This window comes from Palaemon carinicauda, chromosome 16, assembly GCF_036898095.1.
Source record: "Palaemon carinicauda isolate YSFRI2023 chromosome 16, ASM3689809v2, whole genome shotgun sequence".
NCBI lineage: Eukaryota > Metazoa > Arthropoda > Malacostraca > Decapoda > Palaemonidae > Palaemon > Palaemon carinicauda.
In genome coordinates this window covers 19,786,112-19,804,274 of record NC_090740.1, presented here as the reverse complement: position 1 = coordinate 19,804,274, position 18,163 = coordinate 19,786,112, and the positions used below count along the sequence as shown (strand labels likewise).

At 45.9% G+C, this 18,163-nt stretch overlaps 1 protein-coding gene across 1 annotated transcript in view; it reads left to right on the top strand.

Annotated features, from left to right (window-relative positions):
- Positions 1-18,163, top strand: part of LOC137655682 (isobutyryl-CoA dehydrogenase, mitochondrial-like) — an 80,010-nt gene that overhangs the window by 57,395 nt on the left and 4,452 nt on the right. The gene's annotated exons all lie outside the window — the stretch shown is intronic.

Sequence of the window (18,163 nt, the reverse complement as noted above, 5' to 3'; positions counted from 1 at the left end):
TATACAGTAATGTAGTAATTGTGACTAATGAATGAGTTGATTTTGTGGTCATGGTTACCATATGCACTAAGATTTTGATTCATGTATTTCAAAACTTGTAGTCATTAGTATTTTACCAGTTTTAGGGTATGGAAGCATATATCATGGAATATTCAAACTTCAGTCTTTACCATGAGTAAAACTATCCTTTTATTGATAAAGTAACATTTTGATTAACATTGAAGAAAAATTGAGATTTGACGATCTAATTCTTGGCTCATTGTGCACTTTCTTTCATTCTTTCATATCACCTGTTATCTAGAAATTGATTTTTAATTTTCAAGGCCCAGTATCATAGACTAGGTGGTGACATTAACTATTATTTCCGAATATACTTCTGTTTTGATCTTATAAACTGAACCTTATCTTACTAGTCATTGTATGTAAAATGTATATTTTATTTTATTAATGTCATTAGTTCATTGCTTGATTAGATCCATCCATCTATCCATTTTGTGTGGTAACCTACATCAAAAGAAACAAAAGGGCAATTTTTTTTCTTGTTCCTACTTGCCTAGCGAGGGACTCAGCCAGGTTTGGTTGGTACTGGCGGGGGTGCCACAGCCTACCTTCCTCCCCTATCTTCCACCACAAATGAAGCTTCATATGCTGACTCCCCTACTGCTGCTACCTCAGCGTCACCTTATAGCAGCGGGGCCTATCAAAACTGTGTCACAATTCCTTGCCATTCATTACCATTCCTAGTATACTCTTACCTATCCTCCCATCACCTAGGGCTTTCTTTACTCCATCCATCCACCCAAACCTTGTCCTTCCTCTTGTACTTCTCTCATCAACTCTTACATTCATCACCTTCTTCAGCTGACAACCATTTTCCATCCTCTCTACATATCCAAACTACCTCAACACATTCACATCTACTCTTGCTGTCAATTCATTCCTCACACCCATTCTCATTCTTACTACTTCATCCCTAACCCTATCCAACCGAGATACACCGACCATACTCCTCAGACACTTCATCTCGAACACATTTAGCTCTCTACATTCATTCCTAACACTATTCTCTACCATTGCCCCAAGCACTACATCATTCATTCACTCTTTAGTACATCATCTTCCACTCCACCGTTTTACAGCAACAACAGAACCCAAGTACGTAAACCGATCTACTTCCTCAAGTAACTCCATTTAACATAAAACTCAATTTAACACTACCATGGTGATATTTTTAAATTCTTGTGCACCTTACAACCATACTCTTACCCTCATTTACTTGCAACTTCCTTCTTTCACATAACCTTCCAAACTTTGCCACTAATCGATGCTGCTTCTCCGAGTCTGCAACATATATACTGTAGTATCATCTGCTAACAGCAACCGATTCACATCTCTCGTGATCACTCTCATCTATCAGTTTCAATCCTTGGCCAAGCACTCGAGCATTCAACAAACAAATTGAGCAGCCATGGCAACACACATCTCGTTTCAGCCCCATTCTAACTGGAAACAGCTTACTCATTTCATTCCCTATCCTAACACAATTTAATGCCTACATATAAACTTTTTCACTGCTTACCACCTTATACCAATTCCATATAACCTTATCACATTCCACATCACATCCCTATTAACTCTTATCATAAGCTTTCTCCAGATCCATAAATGCAAAATATACCTCCTTACCTTTTACTAAATAGTTTTTGCCTAACTATAAAAATCTGATCTATACATCCCCTACCTTCCAAAGCCACCCTGCCCATCTAAGATTGCATCTAGCTCTGAATCCCGATAACCCGCCCAAATTTTGGCAAGCAGTGTTACTAATGGCAGTACAGAATAGGTATTAGGGCTGCCAGTGTGGTAAAAATTTGGGGTGGTTAGGAAGACCATTCCATAATCTGGTCATAGCTTGAATAAATCTTGTGTTTGCATATAATAGTGATTTCAGATTTTGCCAGAGAGTGAGCACTTAGTGAATAAACTACTTTTTGTTCCTTCTTTCTCATTGTCAGTCATGTATATGAGACAAGCAACAATTAGTAGTGTTGCCTTTACCATCCCCATGATATCTTCATACACCAGACCAACAAACCAACCAGATGCTCATTCTGTAGACTTGAGTCGTCAGTTTTTGCTTGACGTCGGTTACCGTGCAACTATGGCGACACATGGTTTACTGGTCTGTGCTGTTAACATAACCCCCATTTCTCCTGACACTGAGCTAAGCGTTCAGTCTTAGTGCTCACTATGTGGGAATGAGTCATCTGCTACCAGTGTTCCTTCAGCTTGGTGTCAATTGCCATCCAATAATGCGATACACGGCATGCTGGCTACTTGGGTTGCTTTGACATACTGTACCTCCAGCAATTGTGAAGTTGAACTACACAACCAGTCCAGGCTCTCATTTTGATGATTGAGTCGTCTCTTACCAATGTCCCTTCCACTTGGTGATGGTCCCGACTGCTGAAGCAATTCATGGTATACTACCGGTTAGTGCTGGTGACTTGGGCTGTTTATTACCCCTAATTTTTTCTAACACAAAACCAAGTGGTCATCCAGATACTCATTCCTTGTTATGAGTCTTCTCTTTCTTTCCTCTTTTGCTTGGCAGTTGTTGCCCTGTGGGGGCAAGTAAGGCTACATAGGCTATGCTGGTCTGTCCCGGCAACTTGTGAAACTGGAAGTTTGTCTCGGTCACTCCCTTTATTCTTCTGTCGGATGTTTGTCATTTTGTGTCCCCTTCTACTGTACATCAATGATCTTTGAGTTAATGTCTTTTTCTAGGCCCATAACATGTATGAGGCAGTTAGTAATCTAGAATAGTCTTTTTTTTTTTCTTTTTTTTTTCCAATGCTTGGGCTCTAACATCACTCTAGACCAGGGGTGGGCAAACTTTTCAGTGTAAGGGCCACATTAAAAAAAATAAAATTTTACTGGGCCGCATAGTATATTTTCCAGTATAATTGATATCTACAATAGCCAAAATATATTGTTTTCAAACTGAAAATGCAATAATTTTTAATTTATTAGCATTTTAAAGTACTGTAGACTAGAGGATTCCCATGAAACGCATTTATTTAGAAAAACAATTTATTTAAAAAAAAAAAGCAAAGTAACTCTGTTTAAGAAATAGAAAAATAATATATTTTTATTAATCAATAATTTGGAGTAGAAGTTCAAGGTAAACATATAAATTAAATCCAAAAAGACATATTTTATATATTTAGGGAAAAACTTCACATGAAGCATATTTGCTTGAAAACAAAGTAACTCAATTTAAAGACAAGAAATATTTGTATTGATATTTTAAAGCAGTAACTTCACATGAAACATAAACATTTATTAGACAAGCAAAGTAGCTCAGCAACTGAGCAACAGAAGTATCAAAATGACTCAGTGAGACTGATGCAATTGACTGCAATCATTTACCAGTTTGTTGAAATTAGGTGTCAAGTTGCTTGTACTGAGTCTTAACACTGACTGAAGATTCGAGTCTGTGAGAAGTGACCTGTTCTTTGACTTGTTAACTTTCAATATAGAAAAAGTCTGCTCACATATGTAAGTTGATGCAAATATCACAAACATCTTTCTTGCAAAATCTTTCAGATTTATAAACTTTTCTGAGTGCAGAGATGCATAAAACTCGACCAGTGGTTTATTTTCAAAGAGCCTCTTTAAAGAGTTGTCGGCTTGCAAATCAATCAGTTCTACCTGCAGTTCTTCAGCAGCTGTTTCAACGTCACAGGCAAAAGGTGAGCTGAGCAAATCAAACTGCCCTTCAATTGCCTTGAAATCGGCAAATCTTCTGATAAATTCATCTCTTAGAGCCGTCAACTGGTAACTGTATTTGTCTGATAGTGCTTGTGTAACAGTTCGTGTTTTCAACAGAGGAAAATGAACAAAGTTTTGCTCTTTAAGCTGCTTGGAAAAAAGTTGAAGTTTCAATTGAAATGCTTTCACTTCCACATACAATTCATGTGCAAATAAACCTTTGCCTTGTAGTTTTGTGTTTAACTCATTCAGCTTTTGCATAATGTCCACAGCAAATGCAAAATCACAAACCCATTCGTCACACTCCATTTCCCTTGAAAAGTCACAAGAAATGTCTTTCATATTAAAAAACAAGACAACCTCTTCTTTAACGTCCCACATCCTCTTCAATACTTTCCCCATACTTAACCATCGGATATTTGTGTGGTACAGCACATCAGTAAAATCAGCCTCGATGTCTTCCAAGAAGCTTCGGAATTGCCTGTGATTCAGTCCCCGTGCTCTTAACGTGTTTGAGTTTAAAAGATGATCTACAGAGGCTTTCTTGATGTATGATGCAGTGAAAAGACAACACACTGTGCGATGGAAAATCTTCTTTGATTTTATCATTCATCAAGGTCACAAGGCCACAGTGTTTACCTATGAGTGAAGGAGCACCATCAGTTGTAATACTTGCCAATTTATCCAGGCTTAATCTAGACCTGATTAGACTGTTAATGACACTATTGTATAAATCTTTTCCAGTAACAGTGTCTTTGAGAGACTCCATAGATAACAATTCCTCTGTAATTTCGAAGTTTTCGTCAATTCCTCTGATATAAATGAGTACCTGGGCAGTATCCTGAATGTCATTGCTCTCATCTAAAGCAATAGAAAACCACTGAAAACTAACACTGGCTGTTAACACCTGATCTTGAATATTCATTGCAATTGCATCTATGCGACGAACAATAGTTCTTCGTGACAGAGATATGGCTTACACTTTAGATATGACTTCAGGACACACAACACTGACAGCATCAACCATGCAATCTTTAATAAATTCTGCTTCTGCAAACGACTTATTTTGTTTTGCAATTTTATTTGCCAATACAAAACTTGCCTTTGTTGCATTCCTTTGTAAAGATGAAGTTTTTTCAAACACATTTTGTTGTTTCTTCAAACTTTTCATCAGATCAGTTGCCTTCTTTTGCAGTTCTTGCTTTGATAAATTGCTTCCAAAGTTGGTGTGCTTGGTTTGAAAGTGCCGTTTCAAATTGTATTCCTTGAAAACAGCAACTGTATCATGACAAATCAAACATACAGCTATAACTCCGACGTCAGTAAAGAAATACCTTACAGTCCACCCTTTGTTAAATACTCTGCATTCGTCTTCAATTTTTCGTTTTTTAGAAGGCTTCGAATCACTCATTTTGGGTAAAGTTTGAAAGATAGTAAAAGCTGTGCTGAAATAAAATGTCCAACGTCTTCTTTCTCTGGAATCTGCCAGGACACTGAAATGATTGAATATAAGGCAATAAACTCGTTGGCGCGGTAACAAAGTTACGTGACCAAAACGTTTTGTACACTATCGAGATTTAATCCCACTGGCCACTGGTAGCAAACGTGTCCGATACACGCTTCACTCACGCATACGCCCATCCCAGATGCCGAACTGCATCTTTATTCAACGATGGCCAATTATAGATTAAAAAATGAATAAATAAAATAGAATAAGAAAATTAAAATCATGAAAAAATCTATTTCCGTCTGGTTGAAAAAAAATAATGAGTGAGAAAGGATGCAAATAAAATAGAGAAAAAATGCAAGATAGAGAGACAGAGATGAAAAAGCAGAGAGAAAGAGATAAAGAAGAGGTCAGGCAAGAGAATAGCCCTTTTGTCCGTAACAAAAGGGCAGGGAAAGAAATAGAGTGAGCGAGAACAAATTTCCGATTACTTACATTCCAATTTTAAAATACTGGTTATAAAATCCTTTTGGACATTTAATATCCAATATTTGGAGGGCCGCATGAATTCCATTGGAGGGCCGCATGCGGCCCTAGTGCCGTAGTTTGCCCACCTCTGCTCTAGACCCTGAAATAAAAAAAGAATTTGTGCCTGCAATAGCTAGTTGTATGCATTTGTGTATGCTATCCGTTGTTCACGTTTTAAGTGAGTGTTTATGAGAACCAACTTCTTTTAGACCCCGAGTCTCTGCTGCAAGGCATAAGAAAAAGGTTTTGATTACACCAAAAATTCTGGGTTTGCCTATTAAGGATTCCTGAGGCTTTATGGACGACTTGACTCCGAATTCAGAATTCAATATTTTGGGGAAAATACAAATTGCTGTAAATTTGCAATATTTCCCTATTTGGTGAATTGCATGATTACGATTGTGCATTTAGTTCTATCTTGAGAAAACAACAAGAATTGAGGCATGCTTGTGTGAAACGCTTCCCTTCCCAAAGTAAAGAAACATTAGCACACTGCTTTTTCTTAGTACAGTGATAACTTGATGCCAAGCATTAACATGAGAGCAGATCGATCCCACTATGGGATTGTTTTTTATTTTGTCTCGGCTGTTTCTTCACTCATAAAGTTTTCTTTAAAACCTTTATGCATAGGGGCTTTTGTTCTTACGTTAATATTATCTGCCTCTGGAAGGTAGTTATTCAGCTGATGATGATCAAACAGAAGAAAACCAGATTATTTTCTTTAGTTGAAACACTTAGTCTTTAGACTGAGTGTTAAGAGTTTCAATGGATACTCCTACCGTTCTTTTTTCTTCCATTTGAAGAAATAGGGTTAGCCAGCCCTCCATCAAAGACAAACTACAATAGTTGACAGCTATTGTGTTTCCTCCATCAACAATCCATGACTGCAATCTTTTGGCTTTGTGCTCTTGCCCTTAGTGAGCAAACTTTGAAACGACACCCCAATGCGAGCGGCTTTAACATGCAGCTGACGATGCAAACATTTTCGGAACGTTTTCCCCCTATGCTAGTTGTGTTTCCTCCTTCAACAATCCATGACTGCAATTTTTTGGCTTTGTGCTCTTGCCTTTAGTGAGCAAACTTCGAAACGATACCCCATTGCGAGCGGCTTTGAAACATTAACATGCAGCTGTCGATGCAAACATTTTCGGAACGCTGATTTATTTACTGATTTCTTGCTGTTCAGTAGCTCCTTTGTTATCAGTAATGGTCTGTGGTTAGCCGAGAATTCCTGAAATCGCCACCCTTTACCTTTTTAGGCATCTAATTTGATTTATTTCTTCTAGTCTTCTTGGTTTCAGTCAAGAGAATTGGGGAGTTCTGAGCTTCTCCATGTCTGTTGCCGGATTTGGTAGGAAATTGATTTTTCCTTATATTCCAGATATTTTGATAATGAAGAAGATTTTGTCACATCCTCCTCCCAGGTGTTTCCCATCGGTTCCTGTAGGGTGTTTGGGCCACTTAGAGGAGGATTCATTGATTCTCCAGTGAGAGCCTTGTATTCTTGAATAGAGTAGCTGATGTTTAAGCATAATGGATAAGAACCCTACCGCACAAAGAATTTGCCGAGAGAGAACTTGCTTAAGCAAATCTCTCAAGTGAAAAGCCTGCTTTCACCATGTGTGTGTGCTGAGAGATAGCTTGCTTAATCAAATCTCTCGAGTTAAAAGCCTGCTTTCACCTAATGTGCAAGCTGCGATCTGATCGCACACTAAGTCTAGTGATCGGTACGGAAAGCGAACGGCTTTCAATAAGCGGGTTTGAAAACGTTGAATCAACAGCACTTGCTAAGACGGCTGTTGTTCGCGTGTTTACTATAAATACAGACGGAAACTGACTGCCTTCAGGAAGGAGTCTGTTTCTACATCAGGGAACTCAAGGCAGCAAAGGTGATGGCCAACCTAAAGAGATAATGGGGATATGATAGCGTTGTCTCCAACTCACAGAAAATATCCACAAAATGCCTATCATACCATGAACAATGTCCCAAGAGTAGTGTTTAAGCTGTAAAACATGAATATTTTTCAAAGTTTAAAGCCATTGAAGACACACGGCTGAAAGCGGTTTGTCAACAAGCAAGCTAGAGACGGTGCTTTCCCACTGCCAACTGGTAGCGGCCTGTCGATTATTGACACTGTTAAAAGTTTTAACATTTGTGTTTCAGCTTTACTGAAATCATTACTCCTACATAAAGAAAAAGGGTTTGTATTTGTGTAGAAACAAATATGACAAATTCGGAGGTAATTTGTATTTTTCCCAACCATACAAACCTTAGCTATTTACATGGGGTATTACTTTCGGCGTTAGCTACCCTCTCGCTAGTTAGCGAGGGGGTAGGGGAGGGGTAGCTAGCTACCCCTCCCCCCTCACACACCAGTGAACTGATTCACTTCGCATAGAGGTAGGACTTCACGGGGGACAGGGCTGGTGGGCAAATATGCGTAAATAGCTAAGGTTTGTATTGTTAGGAAAAATACATATCTCCGAATTTGTCATTTGTTCCGTAACCGAAATACAAACCACGCTATTTACATGGGGTGACTTGACCCTTAGGTAGGGTGGAAAGTCACAGCCTTACTGGCTTTGGCTTTGCCCGGGGACTCAGAATCCGAGTGAGCAGCACTCGAGGAAAAGAGTCCCTGCACCTCGCAAATTCCTTGCTCCGCAAGGAACGTGCGGCCTACATAAGCTTGTGTGTGAAGGAAAGAAGTGTGACTCGTCCTAGGAAGTTGACCTTGAGACCTTTAGATAGGAATCTAGGTTAGGACGTTCCCAATACCACCTCGTCAGGGTATGGGGGACGCGACAGTATTATATTTAATACTAGGAGCACAAGGAAGCATGGTTTACCTGCAGTGGTTTGTCAGCTATGAAGAGAACCCTGGATACTACTTTCCCCAAGAGAGGGGAGGATGGAGAAAAAAGTAAGGGCCAGACATACTTTTCCATTCATGCAGTCTAAAACCGGATAACAATGCCCTCAACCTTCTGCTACCTGTCCATTAAGGAGCCTGAGGTTAGACCAGCTGTTGTGCAGCCGCCACAGGCCCGATAGAGAACGTATCGAGGCTCCTGTGGGTCACGTCTTGCAGGTAGTGGGCTGTAAAGGTCGTTTGACGCTTCCAGACCCCAGCTTGTAGCACCTGCGTCACAGAGAAGTTTCTCTTGAATGCCAGGGACGTTGCGATGCCTCTGACATCGTGCGCTCTAGGGCGACGTGACGGAGGAGGGTCTGGATTCAGGGAATAATGGATGACCCTTCGAATCCAAGCTGAAATGGTATTCTTGGTGACCCTCCTCTTCGTACTTCGCGTGCTCACAAACAAGGCTTGCACGCGAGGACGGACTGCAGCTGTTCTTTTAAGATAACGCCTCAGACACCTTACTGGGCATAGTAGGAGATGGTCTGGGTCATCTGTTACAGAACGAAGACTCGAAACCCTGAAGGAGTCGAACCGTGGGTCCGGAACCCCAGGATTTTGAGTCTTGGCAACAAACTCAGGGACGAACCTGAACGTTACCTCCCCCATCCCCTTGAATGGGCAACGTCGTACGAGAGACCATGAAGTTCACTGACACGCTTGGCAGAAGCTAGAGCGAGCAGGAACACCATCTTCCAAGTCAGGTGACGATCAGAAGCCTGGCGTAATGGTTCGAACGGAGGTCTCTCAAGAGCCCTGAGAACCCAAACCACGTTCCATGGAGGAGGTCTCACTTCCGACTGAGGGCAGGTAAGTTCGTAGCTACGTATGAGCAAGGAAAGTTCCAGCGAAGAAGAAATGCCCAATCCTTTCAGCCTGAAGGCCAAGCTTAAGGCTGAGCAATAGCCTTTCACTGCCGAGACTGAAAGGAGCATTTCCTCCCGCAGATAAACAAGAAACTCCGCTATTGCTGGAATAGTGGCATCGAGGGGAGAGATACCTCTCCCACGACACCAACCACAGAAGACTCTCCACTTCGCCTGGTAGACCCCTGCAGATGACTTTCGCAGGTGTCGAGACATCCTCTCCGCAACTTGTTGCAAAAAGACTCTCTCTGTGAGGAGATTCTGGATAGTCTCCATGCGTGAACCCGAAACGAAGCTACGGCTTTGTGGAAGATGTTGCAGTGTGGTTGCTTGAGTAGCTCGTGTTGTGGGGGAAGTTTTCTCGGGAGTTCCGTCAGGGGCTCCAAAAGGTCCGGGAACCACTCTGCATGATGCCATAGTGGAGCTATCAAGGTCATCGACAGGTTGACCGATAGTCTGGTCTTGTTGAGCACCCTTCTCATCAGACAGAACGGTGGGAAGGCTTAGACGTCGATGTTGTCCCACTGTTGTTGGAAGGCATCTTGCCAGAGTGCCTTGGGGTCCGGGACTGGGGAGCAGTACAGCGGCAGCTTGAAATTCAAGGCTGTCGCGAACAAGTCCACTGTCGGGGAACCCCACAAAGTCAGGACTTTGTTGGCTACTAGAGGATGCAAAGACCACTCGGTACTCACTATCTGCGAAGCTTTGCTCAGACTGTCGGCGAGCACATTCCTTTTGCCCAGAATAAAGCGAGCCGATAGTGGTATCGAGTGGACTTCGCCCCATCTCAGAATCTCTACTGCAAGATGGGATAGCTGTTGTGAAAAGGTACCTCCCTGCTTGTTGATATAAGCCACTACAGTGATACCTCTGGATACGAAAGTTTCTGCTTACGAAAAATTCAGGATGCGAAAAGTGATTCGAAGATTTTTATGCCCCAGGATACGGATAAAATTTCAGGATACGAAAACCTTACGAGATCCCAACTCTTCGCCGAGAGTAATTTTAAAAAGCGCGCGCCGCCAGACTTTGAACTTGGGTAGACTCACTTACAGCCTCCCGCTCACCCATTGGTTATCTGCCTACTCAGACGCTAGCTGACGCCATAAGATCCTGCTTTCCTATTGGTCGGCAACTATCCCAGCTTGCCTACGCACGGGCGTTCATCTCTCTCTCTCTCTTTTCGTTCCGACCGCGGTATCGTTAACAGACATTGTGTTGTGTGCTTTCGCTTGTTTGACTTCGTGTTAATATACAGTACATTCGTACGCCACGTGTTATCGTTAATAAACTTTCGCTACTGTGCACTGTACTGTATTAGTGTTTACTATACATAGACTGTATATAATGTTACGTAGTGTATTATATTACGTATTACTGTAGCCATGGGTCCCAAGAATGTTGCCGAAGGAAAGAAGAAGACGACGATGCTCTCGATGGAGACGAAACTTGAAATCATTAAAAAGTACGAGTCTGGCATGCGTTTAAGTGCGATCGCCAAGGAGTATGGCCGGAATCCGTCTACGATAGGCACCATCCTGAAGCAGAAGGCGGCCATCAAAGCAGCAACACCTTCTAAGGGCGTCACTATTTTCTCCAACAAGAGAACGCACGTGCATGACGAGATGGAGAGGCTGCTTCTTGTGTGGATCAAGGACAAAGAGATCTCAGGAGACACCATCACTGAGACTACAATTTGCCAGAAGGCCTCCGCCATTTTCGGTGATCTCGTGCGTGCTCAGGCCGAAGAAGGAGCAGGAGAAGGAACATCCCAGCAGGAACCCCCAGAGTTTAAGGCTTCTCGTGGGTGGTTCGAGAAGTTCAAGAAAAGGACTGGCATCCATTCAGTGGTACGGCATGGGGAGGCAGCCAGCTCGGACACGAAGGCTGCCGAAGCCTTTGTTAAAACGTTCGAAGAGTTGACTCTGCAGGAAGGCTACAGTTCGCAGCAAGTTTTCAATTGCGACGAAACTGGGCTTTTCTGGAAGAAAATGCCTCGTCGGACGTTCATCACGGCGGAGGAGAAGAGGCTACCCGGACATAAGCCTATGAAGGACAGGCTTACCCTTGCTTTTTGTGCAAACGCCAGTGGGGACTGCAAGATAAAGCCCCTGCTGGTGTACCATTCAGAAAATCCCCGAGCCTTCAAAGCCCACAAAGTCATTAAGGAGAACCTTCCCGTGATGTGGAAGGCGAATGCAAAAGCCTGGGTAACGAGGCAACTGTTCATTGATTGGGTGAATGTCTGCTTCGGTCCGACTGTCCGAAAATATTTGGAAGAAAAGCGCCTCCCTATGAAATGTCTGCTGGTGTTGGACAATGCTCCAGCTCACCCTCCTGGCCTCGAGGAATATCTTCTGGCCGAGTATTCCTTCATAAAGGTCCTGTATCTACCGCCTAACACCACCCCTCTCCTCCAGCCCATGGACCAGCAAGTTATTTCTAATTTTAAAAAATTGTACACGAAGCATCTCTTCCAGAGATGTTTCCAAGTCACAGAGAGTACAAACCTCACTCTGCGTGAATTCTGGAAAGATCACTTTAATATCGTGATATGCCTCAAACTCATCGATCTCGCTTGGCAGGAAGTTTCGAGGCGTACCCTAAACTCATCTTGGAGGAAGCTGTGGCCTGATGCTGTCTCTGCACGAGACTTCGAGGGGTTCGGGAAGCCTGGAGGAGAAGCCGAGATCGTTGACGATCCTGAACCAATTCAGCAGTCTGAGGTGGCTGACATCGTACATCTTGGTACGTCCATGGGGCTGGAAGTTAGCGCGGAAGATATCGATGAACTTATCGAGGAGCACCACGAGGAGTTGACGACGGACGACTTGAAGGAGTTGGAGACGATGCAAGTGAGTGATGTTCAAGAGCAGTTCTCTAGCGGTGATGAGGAGGATGTTGCACCTTTGAAAACGGCAGACATTAAGGAAATTCTTGCATGTTTCCATAAAATGGCAGACTACGTCGAAAAGGAACATCCAGAAAAAGTTTATACCAACCGTGCGCTTCAACACTGCAATGACGTTTGCCTAACGCATTTTAGAAATGTGTTGAAAAGTAGGCAGAAACAAGCTTCAATAGATAGTTTCTTATTAAAGAGGCCAGCAGTATTAGTAGGCCAAGACGAAGGTGAAAGTAAAGAAAAGAAACAGAAAAAAGAAAGAGATGAAGAAGTAGAAGGTGAAAGTAAAGAAAAGAAACAGAAAAAAGAAAGTGATGAAGTAGAAGAGATTTAGAAAATAAGAAAAACGCAAAGTTATAAAAAAGCAAAAAAAAAAAATTCAATTTTAAGTTTTATGTTACCGTTAAGTGTTAAAGTAATTTTTTCTTTCATTTTATAGTTTTCCATACGTAATGTTAAGTGTTAATTATTTCTGCCATTTTTTTATTTCGTAAAGTTTAAGTGTTAATGTGTTAAGTGTGTAAATTACTGTACGTAGTCTGTCACTTGTTACGCTTTCTGCCTTATGCCATCCTCCTCTGCCGCGACTTCGCTATCGGACATCGTCTCAATCAAAAGGTAAGTTTCAACTTTTTTGTTACACTAATTAACTGTAACCTTTTTTTCAGAGTGTAAAGGTACAGTATCAATCATTAATTTAGGTGTACGTACAGGTACAGTAACAATACACCTTCACTGATCTAAATGCTTTACGTACATACAGTACCGTAACTTTTATACAGTACGTACCGTAGTGAAGAAAACGGACCGTTTTCTTTGGGCTTGGGGGGGATAACTTGGCTATAACTACATTATTGAATAATCTCATAGTGGTTTCTGGAATGGATTAGGCTGTTTTTAACGATTGTGTTAATTATTGAATGATAGAAATGGCTGCAATGCATGTTTATTACTACAGTTTAGCGTGTTTATGAAAGAAAAGGTGACTTTTTATAAGGCTTGGAACGGATTAGGCTATTTACATGTAAAACGCGACTCAGGATACGAAACCGCATCCTGAACGGATTAATTTCGTATCCTGAGGCATCACTGTACTGTGGTGTTGTCGCTCATCACCACCACAGAGTGGCCCGCCAGGGTCTGTTGGAACTGTTGAAGGGCCAGATATACGGCCTTCATCTCTAGCAGATTGATGTGGAGGTACTTTTCTGATTCTGACCACCAGGCCTGAGATCCTGTGGTTCAGAACGTGGGCCCCCCACCCTTCTTTAGACACGTCTGAGAACAGCATCAAATCCGGGGGGAAGGACGAGAAGATCTACTCCCTTTCGAAGGTTTCCGTCGGTCAACCACCACTGCAGGTCCGTCCATTCCACAGGCCCTATGGGGACCAGAAATTCCGGGGAATCGTGGCCTTGACTCCACCGGGACTTGAGCCGCCATTGTAGGGATCTCATCCTGAGGCGGCCATTTGGAACTAGACAGGCCAGGGAGGACAAGTGACCTAAAAGACGTAACCAAGATTGGGCTGGAAGCTCTTCTCGTGTGAGGAAAGGTTCTGCGACCCTCCTCAGCCTTGCTATCCTGTCGTCTGATGGAAAGGCTTTGTGGAGATCGGTGTCCAATATCATGCCTAGATATACCAATCGTTGAGATGGAAGCAGAGAAGACTTCTCGAGATTTACCATGATCCCTAGATCTTGGCAAAGTCCCAGAAGCTTGTCCATCTGTCGAAGAAGGGTCGACTCCGAGTCTGCCAGGATCAGCCAGTCGTCCAAATAGCGAAGGAGACGGATGCCGATCCTGTGTGCCCACGAAGATATCAGGGTGAACACTCTGGTGAACACCTGTGGTACTGTGGAGAGACCGAAACACAGCACCTTGAACTGGTAGATCTTGTTGTCTAGGCTGAATCTCAAGTACTTCCTGGAAGACGGATGGATTGGGATCTGGAAGTACGCGTCCTTGAGATCCAGTGTGCACATAAAGTCTTGCGGTCTCACTGCAAGTCTGACCGTCTCTGCTGTCTCCATGCTGAACGTAGTTTGTTTGACAAACTTGTTCAGGGCTGAGAGGTCGATGACGGGTCTCCAGCCTCCAGACGCCTTCTTTACAAGAAAGAGTCGACTGAAGAAGCTTAGGGAGCCGTCAACGACCTCTTGGAGACCATCCTTCTTGAGCATGGTCTTGACTTCTGCCTGAAGGGCTAGCCCCTTTGCCGATCCCATGGCATAGGAGCTCAACGACACTGGATTCGCTGTCAGGGGAGGAAGAGATGTCGTGAACGGGACGCGATATCCCTGGCTGATCACAGAGATCGTCCAGGAATCAGCCCCGAGTTGCTGCCACCTGAACGCTCAACTCTGCAGGCATCCCCCCACTGGTGGACTCGCAGGGGATTGCCAATCCTCGCGTTTGCGGCCCCGATCGCTCCCTCTAGGATTCTTGCCTCCCCTGGAGGACTTCCCGTCCTTGACAGGAAAGGGCTGCTGTTTGGACACCTTTGCCTTTGCTGCCGGAGCCAGTTTCGATGTCCTAGACTGACGAGGCTGTTGTTGTTGAGGTGCTGGAGGCTTGTAGGGTCTGGATGCAAGAGCCCTTTGGAGGAGAGAATCGTGATTCGACTTCCTCCACCTCTCAGCTGTCTGTTCCACAACCTTGGGCTCAAACAGGCTCTTTCCAAGGATGGAAGAGTGTCTGAGCCTGCAGACATCCACGGCTGGGACCTTCGCATGGAACCTCTCGGTCACCGCATCACGACGCTTCAAGATCAAGTTTGCCCACAAGTTCGCAACTTAGTGAGCCAGAAACTCGATGGTGCGCGTGCCCGAGAGGAGAAAAGTCTCCATGGCCTTTCTGGTGCTCTCCTTGGACAAGTCCTCGGATCGCAACAGGATGCCCAAAGACCCCAGCCAGACATCCAGCCACGAAGTGGCCTGCATGGCACACTTTGCGACCTTCTCCTGGCTCCAGATCTCTGTAGCCGAGAATGTCACCTGCCGGGCGGAGAGTTTCTTAAGGGAAATTCCCCTGGAGAGCTCTTCCACGGAATGGTGGAGAGGAAGAGCTAAACAAGACTCCCCCATGATCTCGAAGTACCTCCTTTGCTGCACGCGAGGAGGTGGGAGGAGTTTGTTGCCGGCAGGGGAACGGCTGGAGGAGGAGAGTTCGGAGAGCTAGCTCTCAACCTTGTCTCTGGCGCTCTTAACCCCCTGGGACCAGGGCAGAGCCGCACTGGCCTTCGGAGGTTTCTGAGTGCCGTAGACTTGGTCCAGAACTGTATCCTTGCCTTCGCGAGGGGCGGTCTCCGGGTCCTTGAACTTGTTGAGTTGCCTCGATCAGATTCAGGACCTGCCAGAAGGCATGCTCAGACTCGTGCAGCTCTCCTCCTTGTGGACTGGCAGCAAAGTCTCCTGTCCCCAGCTGCTCTACTTGGGGGGACACGCGGACGTTCTCCTGGGGTCTAGCTGGCTCTGGTCGAATCCGAGATGAAGACTTAGGGATAGTCTTCGAGTCCTTGGGCTCTCTCCTAGGAGGGATACAGGACTCCAATAAAGAAGTCTGAGGGCTCCTCGCTGCTCCCACACTTGACGATTCTCCTACTTGAGGTGGGGTTCCTCCCATTGGTGCCGTGGGAGAATGTCCCACCTCGCTGAACTCTCCTGAGGACGGAAAGGCTTCGTTCACAGGGGAAGGAGAGACCGTCTGAGGGGGGAAGGAGAGACCGTCTGAGGGGGGAAGGAGAGACCGTCTGAGGGGGGAAGGGGCCTTCCTGACGGACTTTTTGGGAGCCAGTTTGACCCTAGGAGAAGTTACCACAAAGTCCACTCCTCTCCTTCTCTTCAGCGGGGACGAGGCTGCCGTTGGTTTGAGGCCTAGATCAACGAGGGCCGGCTTAACAGCCTGGACGACCGCTTTGATCAGAGACCCGAACCAAGGCTGACGGCTGACAGACTAGGTGTCAGCGACTCCCGCTGGAGGGAAGGGGATCGGGCGATCCTTAGGAGTGGATACCACAGGGCCTGCCTGAAAAGAAGAAGGGAGTTGCCTAGACCTCTCTGAAGAATCTGCTTCCTCCTGCAAGAGCGCTGCTCTGCGCTTACGCGGTGGAGATTGTGATGATGATCTGGAAGTACGCGTCGCTCCCGAGGACTCGCAAGGTTGCCCGTGCTGCGAAACCCGGCGGGAATCGCGATCGGGGTAGCGCGATGGTAAAATCGCGGGTTTGCGCGCGGGTGAACGTTGGCACGCAGGCAAGTGAGGGTGCGCGCGGTTGAAGGGGAGAGCGCTGGCGGCCGGGAGAACGACGGCGCGCAAGGGAGCGATGGCACGTTGGCGAGCGATGGCGCATAGGCCGAGAAGGCGATCGGCTGCGAACAGGCGAGTTAACGCGTGGGCGCGCAGGAGACCTTCGGCGATCCGATGTGAGGGCGCGCGGGCGCGTTGGAGAGCGCTTGCGCGCAGGTGAAGAATCACGTGGGAGATCGCTGGCGCGTTGGAGATCACTGACGCGTAGTGGCGTAGTCGGGAGCTATCAGATGAGCTGCAGGACCAGCAGGTGAAGTGGCGCGTATGGGCAAACGCTCGCGGGCTTGCACCTTAGACTTCTCGTGGGCGCGCGGACGCGCAGAAGCTCGACTAGGTCTTGAAGAACGTACAGGAGAGTGCGCCAGGGCGCGTAGGAGATCGACGGCGAGGGGGCAAAGGAGCAGCCTCCTTGCCTGCACCCAGATCCGGAGATCGTGGGCGCGCGGGCGAACGTTGGCGCACGTGGCACGCATCTAGACCAGGGCATGCAGATGTACGCTGGCGAGCAGGTGATCGTAGGCGCTCGGGAGTATGTGGGGGCGCAGGGCGCGTAGCGGGCACAGGCTGCGCAGATGTGCGCTGGCGAGCAGGAGAGAGCTGGCGCACAGGCGAGCGCTGGCGGGCAGGAGATCTATGGCGAGAAGAAGTGGGGCATGAAGAGTCTGAAGGGTCTACAGTAGGAGTGCGCTTGCGCGCTACAGCAACACCTGGCGCTTAAGGGACTTAGTCTCAGTGGGAGACAAGCCCTTATGCCCCGAAGGGACCGGTGCCCGATGGAAAACGGGGTGCGTAGGCGCTCACAGCGCATCTGCATCCGCAAACGGAGAAGGAAGGCTAGCAAGTCTGGCAGGCGTCGGTGATCGCGAACGATCAGCTGAGAGGTCTAGTGATGCGGCCGTAACGATCTGCTCACGTCGAGGAGGCTCCTCTGCGGGAGAGGTCGAAGGCGAAGAACCAAAGAGGCGCCTCCTAACCCCCTTGTAAGGGGAAGGAAGGCCTCGACGGTGAAGAGGAGGGCGAGCCTTACGGCGAGGACGACCTCGAGGGGCACCAACACCATCGTAGGTCCTCCGAAAAGGAGTCTCCGTCAGTGAACTCCCCCGGGGGGGAGAATCACCCGCAGGAGAGACCGTTGGACCCAGCTCCTCCCTCGAAGGATGTTCGGAGGGGGGAACTGAACCTTCAGCAACAACAACAGGGGTTTGGCCCGACCCGTCGGAAGCCTCTGCCACAACAACGTCGACAATAGACAGAGGATCTACCTCTGCTATTACTGGCAACTGTTTGACTGCTGCACCCAACTGGATCAGATCAAACAGGGCTTCCCTGGAGAGCGAGCCCTTAAGCCCCAAGGAAGGCCAAAGCTGCAAAAGATCATTGTTAGACACGGAATCATCAACATCAAAATCCTCCC